The sequence below is a fragment of the Pinus tabuliformis genome, chromosome 1_2, assembly GCF_031772625.1.
Source record: "Pinus tabuliformis cultivar Carrire ecotype Pingquan chromosome 1_2, CPIR1, whole genome shotgun sequence".
NCBI classification, from domain to species: Eukaryota; Viridiplantae; Streptophyta; class Pinopsida; order Pinales; family Pinaceae; genus Pinus; species Pinus tabuliformis.
The window spans coordinates 882,649,740-882,655,546 of NC_142298.1; positions in this window are offsets into that span (position 1 = coordinate 882,649,740).

The window sequence follows — 5,807 nt, forward strand, 5'->3', positions numbered from 1 at the left end:
CTAGCCCATGGAGTTTTATAGCACCTTTTGAATTCAAATTCAACCATTCCCCCTAATTCTGGGTGATCAATGCTTTCTTGGCAGCATATTTTCCCAAATCTTGCCCATAATTCGCATCTTAAATGCCTGCTGGCCACTCCATTTAGCTTTAAATCGGACATCCCATCATGAACAGTGACACTAATGGTCACTTCCTAGCGTACTCACATGGCAACGTATCCCCCCATGCGTGGGCACGAACCTTGTGACATGTTGATTCTTCGTGCACCTCCCTTATCACACAACTCCAAAACAAACTCTTTTATAGTCCCGCGCTCTCTTTCAACTGCCTAGAGCACTGAGACTGTGCTTCCTATGACTAGTCGGGTGGTCGTACCACTTGTGCGAGACTTCAATTCACCTTCCAGTATAGTCCGTGGAAAATCCCCAATTTCCCTCATGATAACTGGCACCGTGCATTCTATTGTATGTAGTGTGCTCCCCTAGTTACTGCATTTGGTGAGATGTTATTGTAGCCATGGCAGTAGAGTCATAAATTCTTGGTGATAGTCTTCTAATTCAGTGGTATGATCATTCGCACCTTGCCTTGTCATCCGTGGTTTATTGAAGAGACATGCTTTCTTGATCTTCTTTTCTAGCCTCTTGACCTCAACATCCATCAAAATGCTTTTCTTCCTCAGTCGTACCCAGTATTTTTCTATTTCGTGAAGTCTAAGGTTCCCTCGCCGAAAGGCTTCGTGAATCCTTATGTGTTCAACCTCGTGTAGCTGTGTGATTTCTTCGTCCTGGTCTTCGTGCACTATCACATGTACGAGAGCTATTACATGTGGATTCCCCTTTGCATTCTCTTTAGAAATTATAGTCTCGGCTCTATTCAAAACCTTTGGAATCGTTTCTGTGGTCAGGGTTTTGCACATGGTCCTATAGGCCCATCGAACCACTGGTACGCGAAGGCCCAAATCAGGGTGTCTCGCCTGGTGAACCCTGTTTAGTACTTCACACACCCTATCGAATGCTTCTCCATCAATAATTGGTAGGACATGTCGCCTTTCCTGCTACTGCAGCTTGTTCCGATTCCCTATTCTAGGAGTGGTGTGCCCTTGTGCGGGATGTATAGCATATGTCCGTACCTGTCGGGAAAGGTGGGCCCGCAAGTTGTTCCGCCCTTGATGACTGGATCTTTTTCTAATCTAGGGTTTTTCAAATTGTAGGCGCATCATCCTTCTGCATCTGCGCCAGTCCTCAAAACATCCTTGATGCGTACCCCACCATCGTGCGGGCGTTGTGTGTAGTGCCCACTTCAAACCATCAAACCGTTGCTATTCTGGTACTGTGCTTTCAAATTTGTTAAGGATTTCTTCCACCGCTGTCAACCCATCATATGTAGGAAGATCCCTTGCCTCTATTTTCACGCACCACCGTGATCTAACCATCATGTTGCAATTAAGCATAGTTAATTTGTGCAGCCGATTCTGCCATCGCTTTATCTCTTCATCTGAATTTGAAGTGCAGGAGCTCTCACACTCCCATGAAATCCTTCCATCTGCAGTCGAATTCACCCAATCCTATTCTGGTGCGGTTATCTTGTAAATACAATCAAGATCATCATCATTATCATTGTCGCACACATGTTCAGTGTATCATACTCCTTTGGCTGGATCTAGCGGTACTACTATGCATAGTGACATTTTTTCAAAGATCATTTTGTGCTTCTTCTGATTTATGACTCCGTCCATATCAGTGGCCCAGTCTATTCCTAGTAGCGCAAGATAGGGATTACTGTCATCGACAATCTCTATCACTTCAAAATCTGCCTACGTGCTCACACCTTCAATATCTATTGTTACCCCTTGCAATCTTCCCATGGGTAAGATCTTATATTGGTTCGCCATTCATAACTGAATAGGAGACCACTGTAGTGCGGGTCTACAAATTTGTTCCCATGTTGTTTTTGGCAGTACATTCACCTCCAGTCTGAAATCTATAATTACTTGATCCATTTCATACTCGCCAATTTTCGCAGTCAACCTCATTTCCCTTCCTATGCACAATGCATGCTTTCCAAGTTTCTAGACTACCCGTGGTTCTCTTGAGCCCGCGCACCTAGTGATAAGTTCCTGTAGTCTTTTTACTGCCTTGCTGTCGCGTAGTAGTTTCATGCATGTCTCCAGCAAGGTAGTGAGCATTGAAGGATCCATCCTTGGTTCTAGTTGATCCTTACTACCTAAAGTGGAGGCCTCCGTGAAGCTCTTCTTAGCTTCCATGAATGTCTCCTTCGCGCATTCTAAATCAAATTCAGGTTCCCTTGTAGGAGCCTTGTAGACCCATGCACTTTCTTCTGACTTCTTACCCTTATCATTGCCAGTGGTCATACCACTCCTGAGCATCATGTTTACATTTGGGTCTTCTTCATGCAGCTCAGACCTCATCATCTGTAAATTTTGAGTCGCAGGGGGCTGAAGTACCCTTTTCTCATGTAGTCTTGATATCAATGTAGGGCAGTCTTTTGCCTCATGATCAAATTGAGTACAATACAAACATGATTTCCTTGTCAGGTTTCTACAATCGTGGGCATAGTGTCGTGGCCCTCCACAATTTTAACAAATTAGTTGTCTGCGACCCCTTCTAGATCCCATTCGACCTCAACCTTGACTGCGCCCCTGAAATCTAACGTGCTTCATTTCGGCATTTGGGTTGACGGCTTGTGTTTCAGTTTGCACCATGTAGGCAGGAGTCTGATCCATCATTAGTTCATAGCTTCTGCAGGTGCGTTCATCATGGCCTACCGACCTGCAGAAATTACAAAACAATTGTTGGGATGTCTGCGTATACTTCTGCAATAGATGACAATTATCCGTAGTGTGTTTTCCTCCTATCTGAAAAATCGCACACCATAATTTAGGTGCCATGCTTGGTCCTTCCTGTGCCACAGGTCTTAATGGCATCGGCCCTCCTCCTGCCAAGTAATTCACGAACACTGGACAGTGGTCCTGTGATAGACATTTTTGAGCATTGAAACCCCAATCATACATGTCCATAAACCAAGGGCTCCTAAGTCCCTAAAAGTGTTGCTTCACACCCTAAAGGAACAAGGTCAGCTGATTATATCATCTCCCAGAAGTTCTCCACAGAAAACTGCTCAAAACTGGTCAAAGGTGGACCATACAAACTGCCCAGTGCAGAGGGTGCGATGCATCTCACCTGCCCAAAGTAAAGGGTGCAATGCATACTGGAAATCGCTTCTGTAGGGTGCGTTGGGCGAGAGTACACAAATAACAGAGACAGTTTGCAAGGTGGATCGTCATGGAATCTTCCAAAAACTTCTCCTGTCACACTTGCCTCTCCGAATTCGCCCAGGGATGAGTAAGAGATCATCAATCTCCAAGTGGAATCAAGAACTATCAGAGAGAGGACACTAATAAAAATCCCAGAAGCTGACTCACCTCCCTACAATCATCTATATATGGATCCCTCATCCCAGAGATCCAGAGGCTGGAATTTTGTATCTTGTAAGGAAGTGCTGTTGGTTTCTTGGTGCAATATCATAGTGTTGGGTGACCTAAGATTTTCATGAGGTGAAGAAGGGCTTTCATGCTGGGAGGATGACGTTGGGTCAGAACAATTGGTTGTAATCCTGCTTGCTATTCTTGATATTAATAAATCTATTCAAGTTTTCCTCCACATTCTTGTATGTTTGATGATATATGCATTTGTGTGGTCAATATATATCTGGTCCTATATTGTTTATTGTTGTAGATCTTTGTTCTTCGATAGTATTATGCTGCTTTAATTCCACAGGTGCTTTTTGAAGCTGGGTAGAGGAAGGCAAAGTGGCAAGGATCTGTCAGAAGGGAGAGGAACCAAGCAAGGAACTAAGCGCAAGACTGAGGTTGGTGTCCTTTGTTCCCCTCTTATCTATTTCTCATAAAGGAAAGCGAAAGTAGTTTTAGTTTGTTTGTTTCTAAGATAGCTACTAGTCTTAGTGGGACTAGTAGCTTCGAGTGGACACTAGATTTCTCGATAACAAAATGGCGACTCCGCTGGGGATGAATAGATTGTTTGCTTCTCTATATTTTTTTGTTTTATAAACTTATAGATGGAGCCTGAAGTCAAGCTAGCTAGCCTTCGAAATGCATTTGCTATGCAAGTGCAATGTAGGTCAATGCTGCTTTAGTCTATCTCTAGGTCTTGTTTATAAACTGAACAATCGACTTGCAAACCTTCTAATTTCCCTAGTGGTGGCTCTAGTAACCTCATTAGATCAACCCCTGTGATTTATATTTACTGAACATCATTAGCTCGGCCTAAATCCCTGAACTAAGCTGCAAACTGTGACCCGGAACCAAGTTGAAGTCTCGTCCCTGGACCATCGCACTTTCTCCTCTTGGGAATATGGATGCATCGCATGTCCCGTGTGCAGTAGGTGCACTGCATCGCACTTTCCCTATGTTACAAGTGCGCTGATTAGAAAAGACCTCTTCTGCTCTCAGATTTTGGTTTCTGTGTTCACTCTCTTCAGCTTTATTTAGGAGTTTTGTTGTCTGTGATCAGTATACCATTGTAGAAACTCCCTTCTTTCTCATGTTTCTGCCTCCATAGCACAAAGAATTGTGAAAGCCCTTCTTCACCTCAAACTGCAGTGAAAGCCCTTGATTCTGCAGTTTTGCGATTGGTTTGGTAATCCCTATATCTAGATTTCCAGAGTAGTCACTTTCGTTCCTTTTCAGACTCCTTAAAGGAAAAGGTCCATCTGAGCACTTGTCACTTTAGGCTCATTAAAAATCGAAGGCGACTCGAGTCATCTTTTGTTTTTTTCTTGACTCTTAAAAATTGAAAAAACAAGTTGTGGCAAAGCGTCTAAAATTCATTTAATTCAGAAACATTTTCCCATTTATTTTTAGTTGATCGAGTAATCCGCAATTGTGGAGGAAATTTAATTAAAACCATGTCGTTTGCGGAGACTTACGAGTCAACCCTATTTGTCTCCAGAATCAAAACTATTCCGAACAAAATGAACTCGTTTAACCGGTTCAAAGTCCCTTGGTCTAGTTAGAACAAGTTTTCCGACACCCTCAAAGACTCCGGTTACTCCAAACATTTCAGGTATCCCTGCCTCTACAAAAGATGTTCCACAGCCCTTAGAGGACAATAGAACTGTTCCTAGTGTGAGGGTAAACACTTCTATACCTGAACCGGCTCCATCTAGAGCCGATTCGGAAGGTGTTATTCCCCAAACATCTGTCGCTATAGAATCTATACCTTCTTCGGCACCGGAAATATTTTACGGACCTGACGGTCTACCTCTTACACCTGGTTTGATTGCTATAGAAGAGATTGTGGAGGATCCTCCATCTACTACTCCATCGCATTTGGGAGATGGGATCACCCTATATCCTTCTTCGTCAGAAATTAGTCTATTGTTATCGGAAGTTCCTGTAGAATCACTGGGAAATATTTTGGATGGACTAGATATGTCTGAACAACCATCAACATCTAGGACTGTGTCATCTGACACAGCAGCGACAATCCTGTTGCTACTCCGACAATGTTCGCCAGCATACCATCTGTCACAACTAGCTCTCAATTGTTGGATGGAATCCATCCAGGGGTTGTTTCGATGGTATGGTCTATTCCAGTTTGTTCGTCCGGAATAATATCTGGAATTTCTTATGTTGAGTCTCAGCAAATTGATCCTTCGCAGTGTCAATTTGGGCAGTCCAGTCCTCCAAGGCAAATCATTCCCTTAAGCACTGGATTATTGCCATATGGGGGGCAATATGCCCTTTCATTGTCTCCTTCGGGAGGTC